Below are 22,954 nucleotides of genomic sequence, written 5' to 3' on the forward strand. Positions count from 1 at the left end.
GGAGAGGTAGGGAGGGAAGGAAAGGAGGGAGGAGGGGGGCGGGAGGGGGCAGAGCCCGAGAAGTTGGAGCTGGAGGAGCCCCGGAGCCAAGTGAGGGGAGGGGAAGGGGCGGGGGGAGGCGCGGGGGGAGAGGGAGGAGTGGAGGGAGGGATGGGGGGGGAGGAAGGAGGGAGGGATGGGGAGGAAGGAGGGAGGGATGGAGGAAGGCTGGGAGGAGGAGTGGAGGGATGGATGGAGGGAGGCCCGGAGGAGGAGTAGAAGGATGGAGGGAGGGAAGGAGAGGAGGGCTGGAGGAGGAGTGGAGGGATGGAAGGAGGGAGAGGAGGGCTGGAGGAAGGCTCGGAGGAGGGAGGGATGCAGGGAGGCTCGGGGGAGGGATGGAGCGCGGCACCGGAGGGAGGGCCGAGGCGCAGGGGAGGGAGTGCGGGCGGCCGGGAGGGGGGCCGGCCGGGGGCGGGGGCTCGGTTCCGTTACCGGGCGGGCGGCGGCGGCGGCGGCGGCGGCGGCGCGGGGAGGCGGAGGCAGCGGCGGCGGCGGCGGCAGCGGCAGCAGCAGCAGCAGCGGGCGGCCGGGGGCGGCCCGGGGGTCCCGGCAACGCCATCACCGCCCTCTCCCCGCCGCCGCCTCCGCCGCCCCCGGCCCGGCCCCGGCCGCCCGGCTCGGGCAGCAGCACCATGAGCAGCAGCAGCGCTCGCTGCCGCCGCCCCGCCGCCGCCGCCGCCGCCGCCGCCGCCGCCGCCCCACCGGCCCGGGCCATCCCGGCACCGCCGCCGCCGCCGCCGCCTCCCCGGGGAGGCAGGGCCGGAGCCGCCGGGGGAGGCGGGGGCCGCGGCCGGCCAGGCTGACATCATTCCGGGGAGGAGCGGTCCCTCCCCGCGCCGCCAGGGGGGCGCCGGGCACCCCGAGGGGAGACCCCCGGGAGAGACCCCCGGGGAAATCCCAAATGGGGCCGGGGGACAGCGAGAAGTGACCCCAATGTGTCCCCAGAGACACCCTGGGGGGGCCCCAAACGGGTGCCAGGGGTGACACAAAGTGACCCCAGTGTGTCCCCAAAGGGGTGCCAGGGGTGGCACAAAGTGACCCCAATGTCCCCCAGGATGCCCCAGGGTGACCCCAATGTTTCCCCAGGGACGCTCCGGAGTGACTCCAAAGGGTGCAAGGGATGGCACCAAGTGACCCCAATATGTCCCCAGGGACACCCCAGAGTGTCCTGAAATGGGTGCCAGGGATGGCACAAAGTGACCCCAATGTGTCCCCCAAGATGCCCCAGAGTGACCCCAAATAGGACCCAGAGACACCCCGGGGTGACCCCAAACGTGTGCCAGGGATGGCACAAAGTGACCCCAATGTGTCCCCAGTGTGTCCCCAAACGTGTGCCAGGGATTGCACAAAGTGACCCCAATGTGTCCCCAGTGTGTCCCCAAACCTGAGGCAGGGGTGGCACAAAGTGACCCCAATGTGTCCCCCAAGATGCCCCAGGGTGACCTCAAATAGGGCCCAGGGACACCCCAAACAAGCCCCAGGAACACCCCGGGGTGACCCTAAATGGGTGCCGGGGATGGCACAAAGTGACCCCAATGTGTCCCCAGGGACACCCCAGGGTGACCCCAAACCTGAGCCGGGGATGGCACAAAGTGACCCCAATGTGTCCCCAAACAGGAGCCGGGGGTGGCACAAAGTGACCCCAATGTGTCCCCCAAGATGCCCCAGGGTGACCCCAAATAGGGCCCAGGGACACCCCAGGGACATGCCGGTGACGCCGCAGAGGCTCTGGACAGGTCCCAAGGGTGCCCCAGACGAGTGCCAAGGGCACCCCAGAGTGACCCCAATGTGTCCTTGGGGTGACCCCGCGCCACTCCCAGGGTGTCCCAGGGAGACCCCTCTGAATGCCCAGGGACACCCCGGGGGGACCCCAAAAAGGTCCCAGGGGTCCCACGGGAGTCCATGTCCCCATCCATCCCTGTGTCCCTCTGTCCATCCCTGTGTCCATCTGTCCATCCCTGTGTCCGTCTGTCCATCCCTGTGTCCATCCATCCATCCACCCATCCACCCATCCATCCATCCATCCATCCATCCATCCATCCATCCATCCATCCATCCATCCATCCATCCATCCATCCATCCATCCATCCATCCATCCCAGTGTCCCTCTGTCCCTCCCTGTGTCCATCCTAATGTCCATCTGTCCATCCCTATCCTCATCCATCCCAGTATCCCTCTGTCCATCCCAGTGTCCATCCGTCCATCCATCCATCCATCCATCCATCCATCCATCCATCCATCCATCCATCCATCCATCCATCCATCCATCCATCCATCCATCCATCCATCTCTGTCCCCATCCATCCCAGTGTCCCTCTGTCCATCCCCGTGTCCATCTCAACATCCATCTGTGCACATCCCCGCCCATCCCAGTGTCCATCTGTCCATGATCTCATCCACCCTGGTGTCCATCCAACAACAGCTGCACTGATCTCAGTGTCCGTCCATCCATCCGTCCATCCATCCATCCATCCATCCATCCATCCATCCATCCATCCATCCATCCATCCATCCATCCATCCATCCATCCATCCACCCACCCATCTATTCCAGCGTCCATCTGTCCATCCCAGCGTCCATCTGTCCATGCACTCCAGAGTCCATCTGCCATGTCCATCCATACACCTGTTCCAGTGTCCATCCATCCATGCCCCTGCCCATCCCAGTGTCCATCTCTCCATCCTAGTGTCCATTTGTGATTCCCAGCGTCCATTTGTCCATCCCAGCGTCCATTTGTCCACCCCAGTGTCCATCTCAGCATCCATGTATCCATCCCAGTGTCCATTTGTCCATCCCAGTGTCCATCCCTCTATGTGTCCATCCCTCTATGTGTCCATCCCTCCATCCCAGCGTCCATTTGTCCATCCCAACATCCATCCATCCATTTGTCCATCCCAGTGTCCATTTGTCCATCCCAGTGTCCATCCATCCATTTGTCCGCCCCAATGTCCATCCCAGCATTCATTTCTCCATCCCAGTATCTATCCCAGTGCCCATCTGTCCACCCCAGTGTCCATCTGTCCACCCCAGTGTCCATCCCAGCATCCATTTGTCCATCCCGGTGTCCATCCCAGTGTCCATTTGTCCGTCCCAGTGTCCATTTGTCCATCCCAGTGTCCATCCCTCCATTTGTCCATCCCGGTTCCCATCCAGGTGTCCATTTGTCCATCCCAGTGTCCATCTCTCCATCCGTCCACCCCAGTATGCATCCCTCCATCCCAGTGTACATTTGTCCACCCCAGTGTCCATCCCAGTGTCCATTAGTCCATCCCGGTGTCCATTTGTCCATCCCAGTGTCCATCTCTCCATCCCTCCACCCCAGTGTCCATCCCTCCACCCCAGCGTCCATTTGTCCATCCCAGTGTCCATTTGTCCATCCCAGTGTCCATCTCTCCATCCGTCCACCCCAGTGTCCATCCCTCCATCCCAGTGTCCATTTGTCCATCCCAGCGTCCATTTGTCCATCCCAGTATCCATCCCTCCATCCCAGTGTCCATCCCTCCACCCCAGCGTCCATTTGTCCATCCCAGTGTCCATTTGTCCACCCCAGTGTCCATCCCTCCACGCCAGCGTCCATCTGTCCATCCCCCCTCCCCATTCCCATTCCGGGCGGGATTCCCGGGATCGGCTCCTTTGGGATCCGGGCCCTAAATGTCCCCAATGGGGACACCGGGGGTGTCCCCAGATGGGGCCGGGGGACGGATTTGGGGTCACTGGGGGGGGGCCCGGCTTTATCCCAGGGGATTCCCACCGGGAATGGGGTGGGGGCTCATTCCCCACATTGCCAGGGCCACCAAACCCCGCTGGGGGTGGCACAGGTGACGCCGAGGGGACAGTGCCACCCTCCCCTGGCCGCTGTCACCCGCGGGGGATCGCGGGGACACCCCCGTGGCCCGCTAGGGGGCGCTCTGTGAGTGGGCGGTGACGTCAGGGTCACGCCCACGCGGTGACGTCAGGGGCACACCCCCCGTGTGACATCAGAGCCCCGCGGCGGGCACGTTGGGTGAGGGCGGGGGTCACCCCAAAAATGGGGATAAAAACCCCAAAGTGGGGGAATTCACCCCGATCTGGGCGCTGGAACCCCAAAAATGGGCAGTGGCACCCCAAAAATGGGTATTGGAACCCCAAAAATGGGTATTGGAACCCCAAAAATGAACATTGAAACCTCAAAAAGGGGCACAGACACCCCAGAAATGGGCACAGAAAACCCCAAATTGGGTAAATTGATCCCAATTTGGGAGCTGGAACCCCAAAATTGAACACTGAAATCCCCAAAATGGGCACAGACACCCCAAAAATGAACTTTGAGACCTCAAAAATGGGCACAGACACCCCAAAAATGGGAGAAGTTTGGTGCCCCAGAAATGGGCACAGAAAACCCCAAATTGGGCAAATTCACCCCAATCTGGGCGCTGGAACCCTAAAAATTGGCACTGACAGCCCAAAATGGGCACAGACACCCCAGAAATGGGCACAGAAAACCCCAGATTGGGTAAATTCACCCCAATCTAAGAGGTAACGACCCCAAAAATGAACTTTGGAACCCCAAAAATGGGCACAGGCACCCTAAAACTGGGAGAAGTTCTGTGCCCCAGAAATGGGCACAGAAAACCCCAAATTGGGTAAATTCATCCCAATTTGGGTGCTGGAACCCCCAAAATGGGCACAGACACCCCAAAAATGAACATTGAAACCCCAAAAATGGGCACAGACACCCCAGAAATGGGCACAGAAAACCCCAAATTGGGTAAGTTCATCCCAAAACTGGGAGAAGTTCGGTGCCTCAGAAATGGGCACAGAAAACCCCAAATTGGGCAAATTCATCCCAATCTGGGAGCTGACACCCAAAAATTGGCACTGACACCCCAAAAATGGGCACAGAAAACCCCAGATTGGGTAAATTCACCCCAATCTGGGAGGCAATGACCCCAAAAATGAACTTTGAAACCCCAAAATGGGCACAGAGACCCCAAAAATGGGCACAGAAAACCCCAAAATTGGGTAAATTCATCCCAAATGCAAGAGAAGTTCGGTGCCCCAGAAATGGGCACAGAAAACCCCAAAAATGGGTAAATTCACCCCAATCTGGGAGGCAATGACCCCAAAAATGAACTTTGGAACCCCAAAAATGGGCACAGGCACCCTAAAACTGGGAGAAGTTCTGTGCCCCAGAAATGGGCACAGAAAACCCCAAATTGGGTAAATTCATCCCAATTTGGGTGCTGGAACCCCCAAAATGGGCACAGACACCCCAAAAATGAACATTGAAACCCCAAAAATGGGCACAGACACCCCAGAAATGGGCACAGAAAACCCCAAATTGGGTAAGTTCATCCCAAAACTGGGAGAAGTTCGGTGCCTCAGAAATGGGCACAGAAAACCCCAAACTGGGTAAATTCATCCCAATCTGGGAGCTGACACCCAAAAATGGGCACTGACACCCCAAAAATGGGCACAGACACCCCAAAAATGGGCACAGAAAACCCCAGATTGGGTAAATTCACCCCAATCTGGGAGGTAATGACCCCAAAAATGAATGACCTTTGAAACCCCAAAATGGGCACAGAGACCCCAAAAATGGGCACAGAAAACCCCAAAATTGGGTAAATTCATCCCAAATGCGAGAGAAGTTCGGTGCCCAAGAAATGGGCACAGAAAACCCCAAAAATGGGTGAATTCACCCCAATCTGGGCTCTGGAACCCCAAAAATGATCACGGACACCGCCAAAATGGGCGCAGATGCCCCAAAACTGGGAGAAGTTCGGTGCCCCAGAAATGGGCACAGAAAACACCAAATTGGGCAAATTCACCCCGATCTGGGAGGTGACACCCCCAAAATGAACTTCGAAACCCCAAAAATGGGCACAGACACCCCAAAAATGAACTTTGAAACCCCAAAATTGGGTAAATTCATCCCAAAACCGGGAGAAGTTCTGTGCCCCAGAAATGGGCACAGAAAACCCCAAACTGGGCACTGATATCCCAAAACTTGGAGAATTCACCCCAAAACTGGGCACTGAAGCCCAGAACCGGCCAAATTTGCTCCAAACTGGGTGAATTTGCCCAAAATTGGGGAATTCACCCCAAACTGGGCACAGAAACCCCAAAGTGGGCAAATTCACCCCCAAGCTGGGCACTGATATCACAAAAATTGGATCCAGTCACCCCAAAACGGGGAAAATTCACCCCAAAACGGGGAAAATTCACCCCAAATTGGGCAAATTCTCCCCAAAACTGGATCCAGTTACCAAAAAACTGGAACTGGTCATCACCAACTGGGAAAATTCACCCCAAAACTGGGAACATTTCCACAAACTGTGAAAATTTACCCCAAAACCGGGGAAATTCCCCCCAAAACTTGGAAAACTCGCCCCAAAATGGGAAAATTCACCCCAAACTGGGAAAATTCTGCCCAAATTCGGGAAAATTCCCCCCAAAACTGGATCCAGTCACCAAAAAACTGGATCTGGTCATCCCAAACTGGGAAAATTCACCCCCAAATTGGGATCATTCACCCCTAAACTGGGAAAATTCCCCCAAACCCAGAAAATTTAACTCAAACTGGAAAATTCACCCCAAAACTGGGAAAATTCACCTCAAACCGAGAAAATTCACCCTAAACCAGGAAAATTCATCCCAAAACTGGGAAAATTCACCCCAAACTGGGAAAACTCACCCAAACTGGGAAAATTCCCCCAAACTGGGAAAATTCAGCCCAAACTGGGAAAATTCACCCCCAAAACTGGGAAAATTCACCCTAAACTGGGAAAATTCAGCCCAAAATTGGGAAAATTCACCTCAAACGGAGAAAATTCACCCTAAACCAGGAAAATTCACTCCAAACTGGGAAAGTCCACCCAAAACTGGAAAAATGCACCCCAAAACCAGGAATATCAAACCCAAAACTGGGAAAATTCACCCCAAAACTGGGAAAATTCACCTTAAACCATGAAAATTCATCCCAAACTGGGAAAATTCATCCCAAAACTGGAAAAACACCCCAAATTGGGCAAATTCTCCCCAAAACTGGATCCAGTTACCAAAAAACTGGAACTGGTCATCCCAAACTGGGGAAATTCACGCCAAACTGGGAAAATTCACCCCAAAACTGGGAAAATTCTCCCCAAACTGGGAAAATTCACCCAAAACTGGGAACATTTACCCCAAGACTGGAAACATTTCCCCAAAACTGAGAAAATTCACCCAAAACTGGGAAAATTCACCCCAAACGGGGAAAATTCACCCCAAACTGGGAAAACTCACCCAAATTCAGGAAAATTCCCCCAAAACTGGATCCAGTCACCAAAATCTGGATCTGGTCATCCCAAACTGGGAAAATTCCCCCAAACTGGGATCATTCACCCCTAAACTGGGAAAATTCCCCCAAACCCGGAAAATTTACCTCAAACTGGAAAATTCACCCCAAAACTGGGAAAATTCACCTCAAACCGAGAAAATTCACCCTAAACCAGGAAAATTCACCCCAAAACTGGGAAAATCCACCCCAAAACTGGGAAAACACCTGAAAATCGGGAAAATTCACCCCAAACTGGGAAAATTCACCCCAAACTGGGAAAATTCACCACCAAAAACTGGGAAAATCCAAGTAAAAATCCAAAACTGGGAAAATTCACCCTAAACCAGGAAAATTCACCCCAAAACTGGGAAAATCGCCCCCAAACCGATCCCATGGAGACCCCAGGATCATCGGGACGAGGTTTTCCACCAGAACCTTTTGGGGTGGGGAAAAACCTTTTTTAAAAAACCCCAAAGCCCTGAGGTTTGGGCTGAAATTCGGGGAGGTTTTGGCATCTCGGGGGTGTCGGTCCAAAACTGGATCCGGTCACCGAAAAAATGGAACTGGTCATCCCAAACTGGGAAAATTCACCCCAAAACTGGGAAAATTCACCCCAAACTGGGAAAATTCACCCCAAAACTGGGAAAATTCACCCCAAACCGGGAAAATTCACCCAAATTCGGGAAAATTCCCCCCAAAACTGGATCCAGTCACCAAAATCTGGATCTGGTCATCCCAAACTGGGAAAATTCACCCCCAAATTGGGATCATTCACCCCTAAACTGGGAAAATTCCCCCAAACCCGGAAAATTTAACTCAAACTGGAAAATTCACCCCAAAACTGGGAAAATTCACCTCAAACCGAGAAAATTCACCCTAAACCAGGAAAATTCATCCCAAAACTGGGAAAATCCACCCCAAATTGGGAAAATTCACCCCAAACTGGGAAAATTCCCCCCAAAACTGGGAAAACACCTGAAAACTGGGATAATTCACTCCAAAACCGGGGAAATTCACCTCAAAACTGGGAAAATTCACCCAAAACTGGGAAAATTCACCCCAAACGGGGAAAATTCACCCCAAACCGGGAAAATTCACCCAAATTCGGGAAAATTCCCCCCAAAACTGGATCCAGTCACCAAAAAACTGGATCTGGTCATCCCAAACTGGGAAAATTCACCCCCAAATTGGGATCATTCACCCCTAAACTGGGAAAATTCCCCCAAACCCGGAAAATTTACCTCAAACTGGAAAATTCACCCCAAAACTGGGAAAATTCACCTCAAACCGAGAAAATTCACCCTAAACCAGGAAAATTCACCCCAAAACTGGGAAAATCCACCCCAAACTGGGAAAATTCACCCCAAACTGGGAAAATTCCCCCCAAAACTGGGAAAATTCACCCCAAACTGGGAAAATTCACCCCAAAACTGGGAAAATTCACCCTAAATGGGAAAATACCAAGAAAAAGGATCACGGAAACCAAATGGGAAAAACACAAAAAGGAATCAAAAGGGAATCCCAACTGGGATTCACCTACATGATTCCCAAATGAATCCAAATGAAAAAACCCCAAAGCGCAATTTCGCCTGGATCCAGTTACCAAAAACTGGACTGGTTACGCAAACTGGGAAATTCATTCACCCAAACTGGGAAAATTCCAAAACTGGAAAATCCCCAAACTGGGAAAAATTCACCCAAAACTGGGAACATTTACCCCAAACTGGAAAATTTCCCCAAAACTGGGAAAATTCACCCAAAACTGGGAAAATTCACCCCAAAACGGGGAAAATTCACCCCAAACTGGGAAAATTCACCCAAATTCGGGAAAATTCCCCCAAAACTGGATCCAGTCACCAAAATCTGGATCTGGTCATCCCAAACTGGGAAAATTCCCCCAAACTGGGATCATTCACCCCTAAACTGGGAAAATTCCCCCAAACCCGGAAAATTTACCTCAAACTGGAAAATTCACCCCAAAACTGGGAAAATTCACCTCAAACCGAGAAAATTCACCCTAAACCAGGAAAATTCACCCCAAAACTGGGAAAATCCACCCCAAAACTGGGAAAACACCTGAAAACCGGGAAAATTCACCCCAAACTGGGAAAATTCACCCCAAACTGGGAAAACTCACCCAAACTGGGAAAATCCACCCCAAAACTGGGAAAATTCCCCCCAAAATTGGGAAAATTCACCCCAAACCACGAAAATTCACCCCAAACTGGGAAAATTCACCCCAAAATGGAACCAGCCACCCTAAAACCGGGAAAATTCACCCCAAAACTGGGAAAATTCCCCCCAAAGCGGGACAATCTACCCCAAACCGACACCACGGAGACCCCAGGATCATCGGGACGAGGTTTTCCACCAGAACCTTTTGGGGTGGGGAAAAACTTTTTTAAAAAACCCCAAAGCCCTGAGGTTTGGGCTGAAATTCGGGGAGGTTTTGGCATCTCGGGGGTGTCGGTCCAAAACTGGATCCGGTCACCGAAAAAATGGAACTGGTCATCCCAAACTGGGAAAATTCACCCCAAAACTGGGAAAATTCACCCCAAACTGGGAAAATTCACCCCAAAACTGGGAAAATTCACCCCAAACCGGGAAAATTCACCCAAATTCGGGAAAATTCCCCCCAAAACTGGATCCAGTCACCAAAATCTGGATCTGGTCATCCCAAACTGGGAAAATTCACCCCCAAATTGGGATCATTCACCCCTAAACTGGGAAAATTCCCCCAAACCCGGAAAATTTAACTCAAACTGGAAAATTCACCCCAAAACTGGGAAAATTCACCTCAAACCGAGAAAATTCACCCTAAACCAGGAAAATTCACCCCAAAACTGGGAAAATCCACCCCAAATTGGGAAAATTCACCCCAAACTGGGAAAATTCCCCCCAAAACTGGGATAATTCACCCCAAACTGGGAAAATTCACCTCAAAATGGGAAAATTCACATGGCCCAAAACTGGGAAAATTCACCCTAAACCAGGAAAATTCACCCCAAAACTGGGAAAATCGCCCCCAAACCGATCCCACGGAGACCCCAGGATCATTGGGACGAGGTTTTCCACCAGAACCTTTTGGGGTGGGGAAAAATCTTTTTTAAAAAACCCCAAAGCCCTGAGGTTTGGGCTGAAACTCGGGGAGGTTTTTTATTTTTGGTTCCCCCGTGGGATTCCCCGCGGGGACCTCGGGCGGCGCCGGTGACGCCGGGGGTGACTCAGGCCCGAGGTTCCCCAAAATCCGGGACGGGCAACGGGGAAGGAAACGGGAATTGAGTCACAAGGGGGTGGGGACAGGGAATTCCCGTCAGGGGACCCCAAATGGGGGACCCCAGACCCCAAATTCCCCAGGCTGGGGAGGATTCGTCCGGTTTGGGGTGAATTCGGTCGGTTTTGGGGCGGATTTGGTCAGTTTGGTGTGGATTTGGTCAGTTTGGGGCGGATTTGGTCAGTTTTGGGGTGGATTTCACAGTTTGGGGTGACTGGATCCAGTTTGGGGTGAATTTTCCCAGTTTGGGGGAATCTTCCCAGTTTTGGGAAGAATTTGGCCAATTTTGGGGTGAATTTGGCCAGTGTGGGGTGAATTTCCCAGTTTTGGGATGGATTTTCCCACTTTGGGGTGACTGGATCCATTTTGGGGCGAATTTGCCCCATTTGGGGATGAATTTTCCCAGTTTGGGGGAATTTTCACAGTTTTGGGGTGAATTCGGTCAGTTTTGGGGCGGATTTGGTCAGTTCTGGGATGGTTTTCACAGTTTGGGGTGACTTTGCCCCATTTTGGGATGAATTTTCCCAGTGTGGGGGAATTTTCCCAGTTTTGGGGTGAATTTGGGCAATTTTGGGGCGGATTTGGTCGGTTTTGGGGCGGATTTGGTCAGTTTTGGGGTGAATTTCCCAGTTTTGGGATGGTTTTCACAGTTTGGGGTGACTGGATCCGGTTTGGGGTGAATTTGCCCCATTTGGAGATGGATTTTCCCAGTTTGGGGGAATTTTCCCAGTTTTGGGGTGGATTTGTCCAGTTTTGGGAAGAATTTGGCCAATTTTGGGGTGAATTTGGCCAGTGCGGGGTGAATTTCCCAGTTTTGGGATGGATTTTCCCACTTTGGGGTGACTGGATCCATTTTGGGGTGAATTTGCCCCATTTGGGGATGAATTTTCCCAGTTTGGGGGAATTTTCCCAGTTTGGGGTGAATTTGGCCAATTTGGGATTCCGGGGTTTCTCTGGGATTTCGGTGTCTGAGGGTGGCAGAATGGGGTCGAGGGGGGTTGGGGTGGAACTGTGGGGACAGGGACACGGGGATTTAGGAACACGGGGACACAGGGACATGGGGATTTAGGGACATGGGGATTTAGGGACACAGGGACAGGGACACAGGGATTTAGGGACAGGGACACACACAGGGATTTAGGAACACAGGGACACAGGGACACAGGGACACGGGGATTTAGGGACACGGGGACACAGGGACACGGGGATTTAGGGACATGGGGATTTAGGGACACGGGGATTTAGGGACATGGGGATTTAGGAACACGGGGATTTAGGGACACAGGGACACAGGGACACAGGGACACGGGGATTTAGGGACACAGGGATTTAGGGACACGGGGACACAGGGATTTAGGGACACGGGGAATTAGGGACACAGAGATACAGGGATTTAGGGACACAGGGATTTAGGGACACAGGAACACAGGGATTTAGGGACACGGGGAATTAGGGACACAGGGACACGGGGATTTAGGGACACAGGGATACAGGGATTTAGGGACACGGGGACACAGGGACACAGGGACGCAGGGATTTAGGGACATGGGGATTTAGGGACACGGGGATTTAGGGACACAGGGACACAGGGATTTAGGGACACGGGGATTTAGGGACACAGGGACACAGGGACACGGGGATTTAGGGACATGGGGACACACACAGGGATTTAGGGACACAGGGACACAGGGACACGGGGATTTAGGGACACGGGGATTTAGGGACACAGGGACACAGGGACACAGGGATTTAGGGACACGGGGATTTAGGGACACAGGGACACAGGGACACGGGGATTTAGGGACACGGGGACACACACAGGGATTTAGGGACACAGGGACACAGGGACACGGGGATTTAGGGACACGGGGATTTAGGGACACGGGGACACAGGGATTTAGGGACACAGGGATTTAGGGACACAGGGACACAGGGATTTAGGGACACGGGGATTTAGGGACACAGGGACACACACGGGGATTTAGGGACACAGGGACACACACAGGGATTTAGGGACACGGGGATTTAGGGACACGGGGATTTAGGGACACAGGGACACAGGGATTTAGGGACACGGGGATTTAGGGACACGGGGATTTAGGGACACAGGGACACACACAGGGATTTAGGGACACAGGGACACAGGGACACAGGGACACGGGGATTTAGGGACACAGGGATTTAGGGACACGGGGATTTAGGGACAGAGGGATGGAGCTGGGGACAGAGGGACTGGGACAAGTTCAGGATCAGGGACGGGGAGAAGTCCAGCGCCAGGGCCAGGATCAGGGACAAGGACAGGGACAGGATCAGGGACAGGGACAGAGTCAGGGACAAGGATTGGGGACAGGACTGGGGACAGAGTCAGGGACAGGGACCAGTCCGGTGACAGAATCAGGACTGAGGACGGGGACAAGGATGGGGACAGGATCAGACAGGGACAGGATCAGGGACAAGGATGGGGACAGACACAGGGACAGGGACCAGTCCGGTGACAGGGACAAGGATGGGGACAGGATCAGACACAGGATCAGGGCTGGCCGCAGGGTCCAGCGCCCTCACCCCCTGCCTGTCCCCTGGGCTGGCTGTCCCCTGGGGGCGTGGGGACACGCGTGACGCCGGCCGGGTGGCACCAGCGCGGTTCCTGTTCCCTGGCGGGCACGGGGCAGGAAGCGGGGCCAGCACCGTCCCTGTCCCCAGCGTGTCCCCAGCGTGTCCCCAGCGTGTCCCCGGGGCCATGGCCGACAGCCCCGACCTGTACGAGACGCTGGAGATCCGGTACCCGCCCGCCCGGGCCCGCGGGGACCCCGGGCCGCCGCCACCCCCGGCGCTGTCCCCGCGGTGTCGCGCGTGTCGCCGGGCGCTGGGCACGGCCGCGCTGCTGCTGCTGGCGGCGGGGCTGGCGGCGCTGGGCACCCTCTGTGAGTGGGGACAGCCAGGGGGACAGCCAGGGGGACAGCCAGGGGGGACAGCCGGGGGACAGCCAGGGGACAGGCGCGGGGACAGCCGCGGGGACAGCCAGGGGCCGGGGGACAGGCGGGAAGGGTGGGAGAGGGGCTGGGAATGGGACTGGGAATGGGAAAGGGACAGGGAATGGGGTTAGGAAGGGGCTGGGGTTTGGAGAGGGGTTGGGAGAGGGATGGGAGCGGGAGAGGGGCTGGGAAAGGGGTTGGAAAGGCGCTCGGGTTTGGGGTGGGGCTGGGAGTGGGGTTAGGAAGGGGCTGGGGTTTGGGGAGGGGTTGAGGAGGGGTTAGGAGAGGGGCTGGGGAGGGATGGGAGAGGGAGAGGGGTTGGGAAAGGGGCTGGAAAGGGACTGGGGTTTGGGGAAGTGTCTGAGGAGGGGCTGGGAAAGGGACTGGGAGGGGATGGAAGCGGGAGAGGGGTCGGGGAGGGGCTGCGAGAGGGGCTCGGAAGGGGCTGGGGTTTGGGGATAGGGACTGGGGAGGGGCTGAGAAAGGGACTGGGAGGGGATGGAAGTGGGAAAGGGACTAGGAAGGGACTGGGGTTTGGGATAGGGACTGGGAGTGGGGCTGGGAGAGGGGAGGGGCTGCGGAGGGGGTGGAAGTGGGAGAGGGGTTGGGAAAGGGGTTGGGGTTTGGGATAGGGACTGGAGAGGGGCTGGGAAAGGGACTGGGAGGGGATGGAAGCAAGAGAGGGGTTGGGAAGGGGCTGGGGTTCGGGGGAGTGTCTGGAGAGGGGCTGGGAAAGGGATTGGGAGGGGATGGAAGCGAGAGAGGGGTTGGGAAGGGGCTGGGGTTTGGGATAGGGATTGGGAGTGGATGGGAACGGGCCTGGAAGAGGCTGGGGAGGAGTTGGGGAAGGGGCTGGGAGAGGGACTGAGAGGGGAAAAGGGGCTGGGAGAGGGACTGGGAGGGGAAAAGGGGCTGGGAGAGGGACTGGGAGGGTCTGGGAGTGGGGCTGGGGCTTGGGGAGGGTTTGGGAGGGGATGGAAGTGGGAGACGGGTTGGGGAGGGGCTGGGAAAAAGGCTGGAAAGGGTCTGGAAGAGGGGCTAGGAAGGGGCTGGGGTTCGGGGAGGGGTTGGAGAGGGTCTGGGAGTCGGAAAGCGGTTGGGGAAAGGGGCTGGGAAGGGCCTGGGAGTGGGGCTGGGAGTGGGGCAGGAAGGGGCTGGGGTCTGGGGAAGGGTTGGGAGAGGGGCTGGGGAGGGGCTGGGGTCTGGGGAAGGGTTGGGAGAATGGCTGGGAGAGGGGCTGGGAGTGGGCAGGGGGCGGGAAAGGGTTGGGAGAGGGGCTGAGGTTTGAGGAGGGGCTGAACAAGGGCTGGGGGTGAGGAGTGGGATGGGGAGGGGGCTGGGAAGGGAAAGGGCAATGGGATTAGGAAAGGGCAGGGGGCTGGAGAGGGGATGAGAGTAGGGAGGGATTGGGACTGGGATTGGGGCTGGGGGCTTGGGAGGGAGCTGGGAAAATGTGGGGAGGCATTGGGAAAGGGGTTGGGATTGGGGAGGGGGCTGGGAGAGAGACGGGGAGCGGGGCTGGGGCCTGGAGAGGGACTGGGAGCGGGGACTGGGATGGGGAAGGGGCCGGGAGCGGGCAGGGGGCTCCGGGCGCGGGCAGGGAGTGGCCGGAGGTCCCCGGGCGGGGGGCTGGAGCAGGCGGGGGTCGGGGGGTCCCATCCCGGCGCTGTCCCCATCCCAAAATGGGCACGGCCAGGCCGGGCTGGGTGGGGGCGGGGTGTCTGGGTCGGGGGTCCTGGGCAGGGGTCGGGATGAGTTGGGGGGTCCCGGGCAGGGATTGGGGGTCCCGGGCGGGGTCAGGAGGGGACAGGGACCCCTGGCAGAGACCCCGGACAGGGATCCCCGGGCGGGGTCGGGGGTCCTGTCACGCCCCTGTCCCCCCAGACGCGCAGAGCCGGGGGGAGCTGCGGGCGGCGCGGGCGGAGCTGGCAGCGGCCACCGACCCGCTGGGGCCCGACCCCGACGGTGAGGGAGCCGCGGCAGTGGCACTGTCCCCAAGCTGTCCCCAAACCCTGCCTGCAGCCCCCGCGCTGCACCCGCTGTCCCCAAATGCCGTGCACAGCTCCTGTCCCCATCTCCCGTCCTGTCCCCAAACTCTGACTTGTCCCCACGTCCTGTCCTGCTCCCAAATGCTGTTCACAGCCCCTGTCCCCAAATCCTGGCCCCTGTCCCCAAATCCTGTTCACAGCCCCTGTCCCCAGCTCCTGTCCCCAGATCCTGTCCTGTCCCCAAACTCTGACTTGTCCCCAAGTCCTGTCCTGGTCCCAAATCCTGTTCACAGCCCCTGTCCCTAGCTCCTGTCCTGTCCCCAAACTCTGACTTGTCCCCACGTCCTGTCCTGCTCCCAAATGCTGTTCACAGCCCCTGTCCCCAAATCCTGGCCCCTGCCCTCAAATCCTGTCCTGTCCCCAAATCCTGCCCACAGCCCCTGTCCCCAGCTCCTGTCCCCAAACTGTCCCCAGCCCGCGGTCCCTGCCCCTGTCCCCAAATCCTGCCCACAGCCCCTGTCCCCAGCTCCTGTCCCCAAACTGTCCCCAGCCCACGGTCCTTGCTCCTGTCCCCAAATCTTCTCCCCACCCTTTGTCCCTAACCTGTCCCCATATCCTGCCCCAGTCCCTGTCCCTGTCCTCACCTGCAGTCCCTGTCCCCACAGTCTGTCCCCAAACCTTGTCCCGATCCCCAAACTCTGTCCCCAGCTCCTGTCCCCTGTCCCCAAACCTTCAGTCCCTGTCCCCAGCACAGTCTGTCCCCAAACCTTGTCCCGATCCCCAAACTCTGTCCCCAGCCCCTGTCCCCTGTCCCCAAACCTTGTCCCTGTCCCCAGCCCGTGTCCCCCGTCCCCAAACCCGACTCCTGTCCCTGTCCCCATGTCCCCACAGGTGACACCCCTTTGGCGGTACAGCGGCGGCAGGACCGGCTCGGTGGGTGACGGGGGGGAGGTGACAAGGGCGGTGACACGGGGGTGTGACACGGGGGTGTGACACGGGGGTGTGACACGGGGTCTGACACGGGGTGTGGCCGTGTCCCCGCGCAGGGCTGTGGGGTTCCGGGCTCGGGGAGGTGACAGAGATGTGACAGGGCGGTGACAGGGGGGATGCGACAAGGGGGATGTGACAAGAGGGTCGCCGTGTGCTGGGCTCGGGGAGGTGACGAGGGCGGTGACAGGGGTGCGACACGGGGTGTGACAAGGGGGATGTTACACAGGGGTGTGACACTGGTGTGGCCGTGTCCCCGCATAGGGCTGTGGGGTGCCGGGCTGGGGAGGTGACAAGGGCGTGACAGGGGTGTGACAAAGGGTGTGACAAGGGGTGTGGCAGGGCGGTGACAGGGCGGTGACAGGGGGGATGTGACAAGGGGGATGTGACAAAGGGATCTCCGTGTGCCGGGCTCGGGGAGGTGACAAGGGCCGTGACAGCGGTGTGACAAGGGGTGTGGCAGGGCAGTGACACGGGTGTGACACGGGGTGCGACACGGGGTGTGACAGAGGTGTCGCCATGTCCCCGCGTAGGGCTGTGGACTGTCGGGCTGGGGAGGTGACAAGGGCGGTGACAGAGGTGTGACAAGGGGTGTGACACGGGGTGTGACAGGGGTGTGACAGGGGTGTGACAGCCATGTCCCCGCATAGGGCAGTGAGGTGCTGGGCTGGGGAGGTGACAGGGCGGTGACAGAGGTGTGACAGGGCGGTGACAGGGGTGTGACAGGGCGGCGACAGGGGGTGTGACAGGAGGTGTGACAGGGGGTGTGACAGGGGTGTGACAGGGCGGTGACGGGAGTGTGACACGGGGCGTGACACGGGGCATGACACTGGTGTGGCCGTGTCCCCGAGTTTGTCGGGGGGGTAGGTGGGTATGTAGTTTGAGGTGTAGGGGTGTGACAGGGGTGTGACACGGGTGTGACACGGGTGTGACAGGGGTGGTGACAGGGGTGTGACATGGGGTGTGACAGGGGGTGTGACACGGGGTGACAGGGGCGTGACAGGGGCGTGACACGGGTGTGACACGGGTGTGACAGGGGTGTGACAGGGGTGTGACAGGGGTGTGACAGGGGTGTGACAGCCGTATCCCCGCGCAGGGCGGTGGCTGCAGGCGCTGGCGTGGGGTGACAGGACGGGGTAGCGGGTGCCTGTGTCTCGTGGCTGCAGCCGCGCGCTGGGCCGCCCGAGCGCGCGCCCTGCGGCGGGGACACGCGCACACGCGCACCTGGCCTCTGTCACCAGCGCCGAGGAGCAGGTGAGGCTGGGGACACCCCCGGGCACGGCCACTCGTGTCCTGTCCCGCTCTGTCCCCTCCCGCCTGAGCAGCATCTGCCTGGGCGCCTGTAGGGGCCTGTCCTTAAATCCTGTCGTGTCCCCAAATCCTGTCCCCAAATCCCGTTCTGTCCCCAAATCCCACCACAGCCCCTGTCCCCAAATCCTGTCCTGTCCCCAAATCCTGTCCCCAAATCCCACCACAGTCCCTGTCCCCAAATCCTGTCCCTAAATCCTGTTCTGTCCCCAAATCCCACCACAGCCCCTGTCCCTAAATCCTGTCCCCAGCCCCTGCCAGGTCCCCAAATCTGCACACAGCCCCTGTCCCCAAATCCCAGGCACCGACCCTGTCCCCAAACCTTGGCCTGTCCCCAAATCCGAGGTACAGACCCTGTCCCCAAACCTTGGCCTGTCTCCAAATTCCATCTCCTAATCCTGCACACTGTCCCTGCCCCCAAATCCTGGCGCAGCCCCTGTCCCCAGCCCCTGTCAGGTCCCCGAATCCAGCACACAGCCCCTGTCCCCAAATCCCAGGCACAGATCCTGTCCCCAAATCCTGGCCTGTCCCCAAATCCTGGCCTGTCCCCAACCCCTGCACACAGCCCCTGTCCCCAAATCCCAGGTACAGATCCTGTCCCCAAATCCTGGCCTGTCCCCAACCCCTGCACACAGTCCCTGTCCTGTCCCCAGGCCCTGTCCTGTGCCCCTTTACCCACCCGTTGTTGTCCCCAACCCTCGTCCCCCTCCCACCTGCACACCCCTGTCCCCTCCCTTCCCATGTCCCCCACCTGTCCCTGTGTCCCCCGCCACACTGTCCCATGTCCCCCCTGTCCATGTCCCCTTCCCCAGCCCATCCTAACTCTTCTCCTCTCTCCCCTGTCCCCCATTCTGCTGTCCCCTCCTGTGTCCCCTCACCTGTCCCCCTGTCCACGTCCCCCTTCCCACCTCATCCTGCCTGTTCCCCTGTCCCCCATTCCACTGTCCGCTCCCGTGTTGCCTCACCTGTCCCCATGTCCCCTCACCTGTCCCCCTGTCCACGTCCCCCTTCCCACCCCATCTCACCTGTTCCCCTCTCCCCTGTCCCCCATTCCACTGTCCCCTATTCTGTCCCCATGTCCCCTCACCTGTCTCACCTGTCCCCCCATCCATGTCCCCCTTCCCACCTGTTCCCCTTGCCCCCTTTCCTCTGTCCCCCATTCTGCCGCGTGTCCCCACCTCATCCTCCCGTGTCCCCTCACCTGTCCCTGTGTCCCCTCCCCTGTCCCCATGTTCCCCTTCCCACCTTTCCCTCATGTCCCCTCACCTGTCCCCATGTCCCCTCCCGTGTCCCCGTGTCCATGTCCCTCTTCCCACCTGTTCCCCTTGCCCCTGTCCCCTGTCCCCGTGTCCCCTCACCTGTCCCTGTGTCCCCTCCCCTGTCCCCATGTCCCCCTTCCCACCTCATCTCACCTGTTTCCCTTTCCCCCTTTCTCATGTCCCTCATTCCCCTGTCTGCTCATCTGTCCCCATGTCCCCTCCCCTGTCCCCGTGTCCCCTCACCTGTCCCCTCACCTGTCCCCTGTGTCCCTTCCCTGTCCCTGTCCCCTGTCCCTCCCCTGTCCCTCCCCTGTCCCCGTGTCCTCTGTCCCCTCACCTGTCCCCATGTCCCCCGTGTCCATGTCCCTCTTCCCACCTGTTCCCCTTGCCCCCATCCCCTGTCCCCTTGCCCCCGTCCCCTGTCCTCGTGTCCCCTCACCTGTCCCCGTGTCCCCTCACCTCTCCCCATGTCCCCTCACCTTTCCCCGTGTCCCCTCACCCGTCCCCATGTCCCCGTGTCCCCTCACCTTTCCCCATGTCCCTTCCCCTGTCCCCGTGTCCCCTCACCTGTCCCTGTGCCCCTCACCTGTCCCCGTGTCCCCTCACCTTTCCCCATGTCCTGTCCCTTCCCCTGTCCCCGTGTCCCCTGTCCCCTCACCTGTCCCCGTGCCCCTCACCTGTCCCCGTGCCCCTCACCTTTCCCCCTGTCCCCTCCCTGTCCCCGTGTCCCCTCACCTGTCCCTCACCTGTCCCCGTGTCCCCAGGCGTACCTGGCGCGGGAGGCCCGGGGTGGCACCTACTGGATCGGGCTGTCGGCCGTGGGCACAGGGGGCTCCTGGCGCTGGTCGGACGGGACCCCCTATTCCCCCGAGCACAGGTGAGCGGGGTGGGGACACCTGGGGACACCTGGGGACACCTGGGGACACGGCTGTGCCTGAGTGCTGAGCAGGCTCAATCCCCCAGAAATCAGTGGGATGATCCCGTTAATCCTGTGGGATGATCCCCTAAATCCAATGGGACAATCCCACTAATCCGGTGGGATGATCCCTCCAAAACTGTGGGGTGATCCACCTTGTGTCCAGGAGCTTCGATCCCCCAAATATCCAGTGGGGTCATCCCACTAATCCGGTAACAGGATCCCCTAAATCTAGTGGGCTCAGATCCCCTAAATCCAGTGGGATCATCCCGCTAATCCAGGGGGCTCAGATCCCCTAAATCCAGTGGGATCATCCCGCTAATCCAGGGGGCTCAGATCCCCTAAATCCAGTGGGATCATCCCACTAATCCAAGGGACTCAGATCCCCTAAATCCAGTGGGCTCAGATCCCACTAACCCAGTGGGATGACCCCACTAATTCTGTGGGACAATCCCACTAACACAGTGGGTTGATCCCACTAATCCATGGGACTCAGATCCGCTAAATCCAGGGGCATGATCCCCTAAATCCAATGGGTTGATCCCCTAAATCCATGGGGTTCAGATCCCCTAAATCTAGTGGGATGATCCCACTAACCCAGCAGGATGATCCCCTAAATCCAGCAGGACAATCCCACTAATCCAGTGGGATGACCCCAAATCCCTGGGGTTCAGATCCCCTAAATCCAGTGGGGTGATCCCACTAACCCAGTGGGACAATCCCACTAATCCCTGGGGTTCAGATCCCCTAAATCCAGTGGGGTGATCCCCTAACTCCAGTGGGTTGATCCCCTAAATCCAGTGGGACAATCCCACTAATCCATGGGGCACAGATCCCCTAAATCCAGTGGGATCATCCCCTAAATCCCTTGGGATGCCGCCATCACTGACCGGCGCCCTCGGGCAGTTTCTGGGCTCCAGGGCAGCCGGACAGCACCGACCACGGCGCCTGGGCCGGCGAGAGCTGCGCGCAGATCCACCCGGTGGGCACGGGGCTCTGGAACGACCACAACTGCAACTTCAGCTTCCCCTGGGTGTGCCAGAGGGACCTCAGCGCCCCCTGAGTGTCCCCTCGGTGCGGTCACCTCGGTGCGGTCACCTCAGTGGGGTCACCTCGGAGAGTTGTCCCCAAGGAGGGGCAGGGAGGGTTAGGGGGGTTTGGGAGGCTCTGGGAATTGTGGGGTGATCCTGTAAATGCTGAAGGATGATTCCTGGATCCAGGGGGCTCAGATATCTTCAGAGGGTGGGATGATCCCTCAAAAAGAATGGGATAATTCCCCTTACCCTGTGGGGTGATCCCTCCAAAACTGTGGGATGATCCCCCTTACCCTGTGGGGTGATCCCTCCTGTCCTGTGGGGTGATCCCACTCATATCCAGGAGGTTCAATTGTCCCAAAAATCAGTGGAATGATCCCTCCAAAACTGTGGGATGATCCCACTCATATCCAGGAGGTTCAGTCCCCCAAAAATCAGTGGGATGATCCCCCCCGTCCTGTGGGATGGTCCCTCCAAAACCATGGGATGGTCCCTCCAGAAGAACGGGAGGCTCCCACTCATATCTAGGAGATTCAATCCCCCAAAAATCAGTGGGATGATCCCTCCCATCCTGTGGGATGATCTCTCCAAAACTGTGGGATGATTCCACTCATATCTAATAGGTTCAAACCCCCAAAAATCAATTGGGTGATCCCTCCCGTCCTGTGGGATGTTCCCTCCAAAACTGTGGGATGATCGTCCCCATCTTGTGGGATGATCCCTCCAAAACTATGGGATGGTCCCTCCAGAAGAACGGGATGATCCCACTCATATCTAGGAGATTCAATCCCCCAAAAATCAGTGGGATGATCCCTCCCATCCTGTGGGATGATCTCTCCAAAACTGTGGGATGATCTCTCCAAAATTGTGGGATGATCCCACTCATATCTAATAGGTTCAAACCCCCAAAAATCAATTGGGTGATCCCTCCCGTCCTGTGGGATGATCCCTCCAAAACCTGTGGGATGATTCCTCCAGAAGAATGGGATGATCCCACTCTTATCCAGGAGATTCAATCCCCCAAAAATCAGTGGGATGATCCCTCCAAAACCTGTGGGATGATTCCTCCAGAAGAATGGGATGATCCCACTCTTAACCAGGAGGTTCAATGCCCCAAAAATCAGTGGCATGATCCCTTTTATCCTATGGGATGATCCCTCCAAAACTGGGGGATGATCCCTCCCAAAAATCAGTGGGATGATCCCTCCAGAAGAATGGGATGATCCCACTCGTATCCAGGAGGTTCAATCCCCCAAAACCAGTGGGATCATCCCCCTTCTTTAGGGAATTCATCCCCCATATCCAGGGATCTCATCCCCCAAAACCACTGGGATCTCTTCCCCAATATCCAGAGGGATCAATCCCCTAATCCAGTGGGATCATTCCCCCTTATCCAAGAGAATCATGCCCCAAAACCAGTGGGTTCATCCCCCATATCCAGAGGGATCATACCCCCTCTTCAGGGAATTCATTCCCAATATCCATACCCAGGGATCTCATCCCGCATATCCAATGGGATTATTCCCCAAAACCAGTGGGATCATTCCCCCTATTTAGGGATCTCACCCCCCCCCAATCCACAGGGATCATTTTCCCTATTTAGGGAATTCATCCCCCATATCCGGGGTCTCATGCCTTCTCTCCAGTGGGATCAATCCCCCTTATCCAGAGAGATCACCCCCCTTATTTAGGGATCTCATCCCCCCCATCCAAGAGGATCATCCCCCATAGCCAATGGAATCATCCCCTAAAACCAGCGGGATCAATCCCTCAAAACCAGTGGGATCATCCCCCCTGTTTAGGGATCTCAACCCCCATCCAGAGGGATCATTCCCCCATTTAGGGAATTCATCCCCCATACCCAGAGCTCTCATCCC

General features: G+C 57.5%; 1 long non-coding RNA gene across 1 annotated transcript; it reads left to right on the forward strand.

The window, feature by feature from the left end:
- The first annotated feature begins 17,773 nt into the window (after positions 1–17,773).
- Positions 17,774–21,166, forward strand: LOC115903733. The gene is made up of 3 exons (XR_004060724.1): positions 17,774–17,814; positions 19,892–20,004; positions 20,950–21,166. It is a non-coding gene; the product is annotated as an uncharacterized LOC115903733 (long non-coding RNA).
- The last annotated feature ends 1,788 nt before the right edge of the window (positions 21,167–22,954 follow it).

Source organism: Camarhynchus parvulus, chromosome 4, assembly GCF_901933205.1.
Source record: "Camarhynchus parvulus chromosome 4, STF_HiC, whole genome shotgun sequence".
NCBI lineage: Eukaryota > Metazoa > Chordata > Aves > Passeriformes > Thraupidae > Camarhynchus > Camarhynchus parvulus.